The sequence below is a fragment of the Cyanistes caeruleus genome, chromosome 3, assembly GCF_971803275.1.
Source record: "Cyanistes caeruleus chromosome 3, bCyaCae1.hap1.1, whole genome shotgun sequence".
Taxonomy (NCBI): domain Eukaryota; kingdom Metazoa; phylum Chordata; class Aves; order Passeriformes; family Paridae; genus Cyanistes; species Cyanistes caeruleus.
The window spans coordinates 72,765,830-72,773,276 of NC_141703.1; the positions used below are offsets into that span (position 1 = coordinate 72,765,830).

The window sequence follows — 7,447 nt, forward strand, 5'->3', positions numbered from 1 at the left end:
GGTAGTTTATGAGAAAATTGAGGAGCTTACTGCAAAACTTGTATTGCTGGCAATACAGTGAAGGACTGCAGTACTCTCTCCTTGCATTTGAGACAATAAATACAGACAAGCATAAAATACTTTTCCTCAGTGTCTGTGCCAGTAAAACATACTGGTTTAGGCATTTGCTGTACCCTTAAAACACAGGAGCTGGGACCTTTACAGCTTTTCTAAAATTTAACAACAGTATGTGAAGGTCAACTGTACAGTGCAACAGTGATTTTAGAGCCAGGCAAAGAGGAGAGGGGAAAGCACTGCTGCCAAGGTCAAACAAGGGTTTAAAAGCAGCAGGGACCAGGTTCAGAAAATAACCCAGAGATCTGATTACATCAGCTGGACCAAATTGTGGTTCCAGCATTGAAGAGACAACACTGACAGCTGCTCTGGGGCTGGGGAGGTGGAAGAGTCTCCAGGATGAATGAAGAACAGGGAAAAAACAGTTTTAGCCCCAGATCCAAGCACTCTGCAGTAGGAAAAATGCATGTGAAATCCAGGGTTTAGGAATACAAACCCAATATCCTGACTTCTGACCAAGGACCATCACCAGCAGCAACACTAGCACTGCTAGATGGAAGAAGAAAGGATTCAGTTTGGGCTCCTACTTTGCTAGAAATACATTCCTGCAGTCAAAGGAGTGGGACAAAGGAGAGGTCAGGTGTCTTTTTACTCTGAAGTAATAAGGGTAATAGTAAAAGTGAATAAAATATAAAAGTACTGTTGCAAAGTGACAGAAAATTAAGACACCAGTCATCAGTAAGTAAAATAGATCTGCGGTCAAAGCTGGGGTGAACTATTTCTGCTTACTTAGGCTCACAGTCCATTATTTCTGTAAGGTAGAATCAAGGCCTGGCAAATGCCTCACACACAACTGTTTTGACTCATGTAATAGCCCTCAAATTATACACAGGATATTATAAACAGAGAAAATTTGCTGAACAGTCGTGTCCTCATGTCACACAGGCATTTCATAGTTCAAGTGACAGAGCAGAGAAAGACATTAGAGACAGTCAGATGGACAGAAGTGTGTTTATGGGCATTTAGGAACAAAACTGCCTTGTTTGCTTCAAACTCAGACTGGCCCAAGCCCACTGCTGGGACTGAACATCCTGCATCCTAAAACAGAAGGGGAAATCTGTAGGAAGCAAACACATGCACCGAGCCACAAGGAGAGATGAGCACTGGGAATCTCCTGACGATTTTCCAGACTAGGAAAGGTGCAGCTCAGCAAAAAGGTAAGCTTTGAAATTAGCTCCAGCTTGTCACAGAGCCAAGAGGTACCACTGCCTGCAGTAGCTGAAGCTGGGGAGCAATGGGCACATGGAAGAGTGATGGCCAGTGCCAGAGCTGGCTTGCAGCCTGTTGGGCCAGGGACATCCAGAGCTGCTGAACTGGTAGACAGGAAACAGAAATGTCTTTGCTTGGGTAGAGGACCATTTCTACACCAAAGCATTAAAAAGGGAGGCCTTGGATATCCTCCTCAGAACATTTGGCTTGGTACCATGTTTGCTCACTTCCTTGCTGCTCCTCCTCTGGTCATGGAGCTTCTCGGTTGCAGAGCAGGTTCCCAATCTTCAGTGGGGTGAAAAAGTGTCATCTTTTGAGCTGAGCCACACGCCTGATCCTTTTCAAATTAATTATGGTGGCAACACACATGGAGTACAGTGCACAGTGCTAATCAACATAAACAACACTGTCAAAATAAAAGAAAGAACAATTGACTGCAGTCTCAGCTTATTTTTTAAAGAAATCCGGAAACTGCTTCTGTTTAAACTTGAATACTTTAATTGTGCTTGATGCATTGTACAATTCTTCTAAGCAGAAACATTTATTTGTTAAAAACTAACCAAAGAGATGGTTTCAAAGGACTTGAAAGACACCTTGTTTTAAGGGTGAGTAAACAAAAATAAAAATGTTCAAAGTGTTATACCTAAAACTTAGTGGAAGTCAACCATCTATTTAGGTAGTAGTAAAACAAAATATATTGCAGTTGTACCTTCCACAATGAATCTATCTATGGAGGAACAGAAATGAAAAAGCATGTTACGCCAGAAAAAAATTAAATTATTTAAATCCATGCCAGCTGCCTGTTCAATGACTGCTATACCACATTCTGGTGGGCTGCCCCCACCATCCTTGCTGCCCTGCATGAATGCATGTGCCTTAGTGATACACTGGATAAGTGCCATAATACAGAAACAGGAAATTTCCCCCATAATATTTAATTGCATAAGGATACTTTAAACAGAAAACATCGCTATCCTTTTCTATCTGTGAAGCTATTCCAAATAAGGGGAAGTAAAATTTAATTTTAATAATTTAAATCTATTCCCTATCTCCCAGTGGAAAAGCCTTATCTTCAAGGGCCCAGCTGCCAGGCTTGCTGAGAGGGGCATATCCAGGGTGGTTTATGTCTAGCAGACATTGCATTCATGTACAAACCATTCATATTGGCAAGACAGCACCCAAATCTTTCAAGTGAAAACACGACTGTCACTGGCACTTGTGTTCTCTCTCCTCCCATGAGTTTTTCATGCACAGGGCAAAAATCCTTCATTGGTGATGAAGATAAATAGACTGAATTTCATCAGGCAAGGGTAAGTTTGGCCTTGGTCCTCTGCAGAGCAGAAAGAGCATCTCTCTCATCCCACCTACTGGGTTGTAAAATAAAGTAAAAAATTAATTTCTTCTCCTTTTATTTTTGCAGTACTAGCCTTCAGGAAAAGCCATCAACCATAAACCCAGACTTATAAATGTGCTTCCTTTAGCTCTGCGAAAAGATCCAAGTCTCAGAGAAGGCAACAATTTAAAACACATCCCCATTTGAAGGGACAGTGGCAAAGCTACTGTCTGTTCAGTGTGCTGCCTCTTGCTGCTGCCCTCCCATGCCTCAATCTTCCCCTGCGCCTTGCAGAGAGACGGGACTCTCAACTGAGAGTAAAACCACAAAACACTCCACATCATGGCACACAAGTCCTTTTTTGGACAGTGATCCCTGCCATAAGGATCACACACACCACTCCTCAGAGCATCAGCCCCATGAGACCTGGGTGGAGCAGACCAGCACCCAGAGCTGGGGCACAGGACACTGCTCTGACCAGCCAAGGTCTGCAGGGGACAGCTGGGCTCCTCCACTTGGTGATTCGTCCCCTTGGGCTTTAGCTTCTACACACTGGGGCACTGATTCTTCAGTCAAGGCCTCTTCTACAAACAGATCAGCATTCCAGTCACAATACCAGGAATTGATATTGGAAGAACCAAGGGAGGAAAATTCTTAATAATCTTGCCTTAGCCACATGTCTTCTCAAAACACCCAGCCAGATTCTGCATCACCTCAAGGTCTTAAGCCTATAAAAGTGTGTATGTGTAAGAAAACAACAGAGCCTTACGTACTTCTCATTATAAAAATTGTCTTTTTTGTCTTTTTTCCGTGATGCGTAATGCCCTCACCCCTCTTCGCATGTCTGGATTAGAGTATAAGGTCTCTAGGACAGGGAATAGCTATTGTTTGTTTGCTTGTTTGTTTGCACTCTGAAGGGACTAGCACATTTTTGTTTCTTTATAAATAAATACCAGACAATGAACTCCACCTCTCATATCCTACTTTTGATAAAATTTCAGATAACTTTACAAACACACCACAGAGTAGGCATTACAGTGTCTGTAAAACATCAAAAACAAAACAGTAGTGAAAATCAAAACAGTAGTGAAAATATCAGTTTGACTGATGAATTTCAGCTGAGTTTGTGGAGGTATTAATTCAAATTTATTCATTAAATTTGTGGTTATAAATCCTTACTTATTATTGTCTGTAAATTACTCCAGCATCCTCTTTCTTTCTCTCCTTGGACATTCTGCAGTAATCAAGCACATTAAAAACACGCCAACTGATTATTTCTAAGGCAAAAAATTGCTCTCACTCAAAATCTAGGTTTATACTGAAATCATGAGCATTTGCATTTATAGAAACAAAGCTTTGATCAATATTCAATACAAAAACCGTGAGTACATTTTGTACCTTGTGGGAATTCCTAAAGGTCTGAAGGGAAAAAAGAAATCAGCAGATAGTCTCCTATGGGAGGCTTGTAGATTAAAGAGAGAACTTCACTGGGCACAAAACTCATTAGACAGATTTTAAATTCATTTTACATAACATCATTCCAACATTTAAGTGTTTATTTAAGATCTAACTGGGACAAAATGCGCTCTTACGTTGACGGTGAATCTCCCAGCTTCTTTAAGTTTATTTTGCTGTCCATCCACTACGGACTTCTGTCTCTGAGAGGTTCCATCATGTGTTTGTTCACTTGCATTCAGAGGTGATCTCTGTTTTCTCTCCATCCTGCCTGATCTACCCTATTCTGTCCAGCTGCAGCTGAGTGTCTACAGCTGAGCCTACTGCAGACCTCGCTCAAGAGCTGCAGATGTTCTCTAGAACTTCCTGGGATATGCTGGCTGCATTGCCAGGAAATTCAGTAAAGTAGGACTCAAACTGGACAATAGAATTGGCCCTGCCCTGGCACAGCAGCCTCTGTCAATCCCATAAAAGCTCTGCCATGGAGCGGCACTGAGTCAACCTCGTCCAAAGAGCACAATATACTTGCACAATAATACCACCCAACACAGTAATATAACCAGCCAAGTACAAACAACAGAGTGGAGCTAGTTGAAAAATTTGTTTGGTATTTTATGGCATCTTTTGCCCATTTTATTTGTTCAGCCTGCCAGAAACTATAGGCGGCCTAAAGCCATTAGAACAAGATGTTCAGGACACAGTGTATAAGGCAGGAGAACAAGAGCAATTTATTCCATATCTAAACCAGGACAAATAATTCGCTGTAACACAGAGGAGTAAGGAGAGACACATTTATAAGCAGCCTGGGGATCTCCTTTGCAAAGCCCTTTCCGCATTTACTCTGCCTGCTACCAGCATGTCACCCTTCCCAAAGGGCAGCCAGGCTTGCCCTGCCACCTGAGGGCTCTGAGCGTGGAGCATCGTCCTTAACAGAGAGCTGGGGACCATCTCCCTTTGCATTCCCACTTCACAGAGCAGGCAGTCTCCCTGCAGCACCAGAGGCAGAGGGGACTTTGGAGCAGAGAGCATGGTCCTTGCAGCCACAGCAGGAATGCCTGTGGGAGGCAGGAGAAGGCTTGCCTGTATCCTCCTGTGAAGACTGAGGGATCTGATGGAGGCAATAATCACAGCAGCACATCTGATTGCACTAAAAGGGTGGAGTAGGAGAAATTGGAGTAGAGTTTATCTTGCATCCCCTGCCGAGCACTTGAGGATAAGACCCCGAGCTTCACTTCACCGCTCTGTCTGAGCAGCATTTCTGACTTACCCAGAGCATTTGCCAACCCACAAAACACATTGCACCAGACAGGAGAAACACAGCAGGACCTGGAAAGCAGAAAGATGGGGGATAAAAACCAATTGCTCTGGGGACTGTCTGTCGCTCCTAATTCCTCAACCATTTTAAAGTCTTGGTGTGACACTGGAACACACCCAAGGCTCCTCAGGTTACAATTGCCTTCATCCTCTTTCATAGCATTTCAATTAAATGCAGGTGTATTAAAGAAAAAGGGAGTTTGATGTGGTTTTCAAAGAGCCCCTAATCTCACAGGAGTTATTGAAATGGAAAGGATATTTTGAGTCATCTCTCCTTGTTTAATTGCCTAATCAGACAGACACTTTCATTGTCTGATTTGTGCCAACACTGAGATTGAACTTAAGATTCTCATCTCATAACTTCCAATTTTATCACATTAGGGCTCAAACAAGTTACAGCAGCCCAGACCCTTTCCAAATCATAGCCTGCAGGACTCCTTTATGAAGTGGGTTAAAAAAGACCTTTGATACTTTCGTAATAGATGGCCTTCATTATTTACAGATTTCAGAATGACAAAAAAGATTCACTGCAGAGCTAAAGCAAGCTGACAGGCTACATTTGAGGTGCATTAATAGATAAGGAGACATTGCAATACAATAGACTTTAAACATTTCTGCAGCTCTACTCTTCAACATATTTTTTAGCACAGGGAGAATTTTCCGCCCTCCTCTGCTGGAATTTTGATCATAAGGAGGGTATCTTCTGGGGCAATTCCTTTTCCCATGTGTTCCAGCCTTGGTCTAGTGTTGAGGGGTTTTAAAATAATTGAGAAGGGGAAACAGGAATTTTGTGAAAATTTCTTTTCTTCTGATAGCTAACAAGAAAGAACAAAGGGGGCCTTGCAGGACTATTTTCTATTGAAACCCAGATTGTGTCACATCCAGTCACAACCTACTGCTCTTTTGATATGACACAATATGCTATGGATGAGAGCAAATACTGGACCACAGGACAGAGGATATTTTTCCTACTTTCTTTTTCCTTTTCCATTAGGAGAAAAGTAAGTGAGGAAGCCACTGGCTGATTCCATGCTACCAAGGGTTACTCGTTTCTCTGGTCATTAGCTATAATTAACTGTGTAGTTATGCAGTTTGCTGTTTTATGCTTCCTAGCAGGCTAAAATCATTTTATCTGGAGCAGAGGGTGCAAAGTGGGGAATTTAACTGCAGGGCCTTTTGTCAAACAATTGTCATTTCTTCTACATGCACAGTCTTTGGGATATAGTAAATCCAGTTCAATGAGCAGGTTTTCTCTCCGTGTAAACCAGAGAATAAATGTAATCACTGTCATCTCTTCTGGTGCTTATGCACCAAAACTAGAATTGGTAACCAAAAGCTTAAGAGGGATCTTTACTTCATCATCACCTGGAAACCTCAGCCAAAGTGACCTCTGAGTGAGGTCCTCACCAAACAAATAAATAAACCTCAGTCGTCAAGCATGCACAGCTTAGACAACCTGAACAGGGAACAGAGGGAAGACTGGGACCAGAAAGGGGTTGTCAAATACTCTCTATTTCATTAGACCTTCTTCAAACTCTCTGGTCCTGTTGCACTGATTTCTTGCTAATTAAACATGAAGGATATAATTTTCAAACATGCCCCTTTATCTAAGGTTCCCAAGTCCCATTTATAAAGGGGATTTTTGAGATACTTGTGGCAGGCAGCCTTCCTCTACTTCACCCTACCACTGGCCCTAAGGTTTTGATCAGAGAAGACCAGGCCCAGGTGCACAGCACCACAAGTACAGCCAGAGACGTCCAGCTCAGACTCTACAATCCACAGAGGAGAGCATTCAAACCCTGCCTGGGGCTGCCAGGGTTGGTGGTAACCTGGGGTGTGCAGGTCTGCAGCCAAACCAGAAGTGATGCTCAGACAGCTCAGGTTCTTGCTGACCTTCCCTTGGCTTACTGGGGCAGGGCTCCTCTCACCTGGGGAGAGCACTTCTCAGACAATACCTCCTCTGAATAGTCTTTGGCACTATTTTTCCTAAGAAAATCCTGGTTACTCCTGTTTACCCACCTG

The 7,447-nt window shown here is 42.8% G+C and overlaps 1 long non-coding RNA gene across 1 annotated transcript; it reads right to left on the minus strand.

The window, feature by feature from the left end:
• Nucleotides 1–1,798: 1,798 nt before the first annotated feature.
• LOC147654247 (uncharacterized) lies at nt 1,799–5,487 on the minus strand. Its single transcript, XR_015285484.1, has 2 exons — nt 5,379–5,487; nt 1,799–5,258 (listed from the first exon to the last, which is right to left on the minus strand). It is a non-coding gene; the product is annotated as an uncharacterized LOC147654247 (long non-coding RNA).
• Between the last annotated feature and the right edge of the window lie 1,960 nt (nt 5,488–7,447).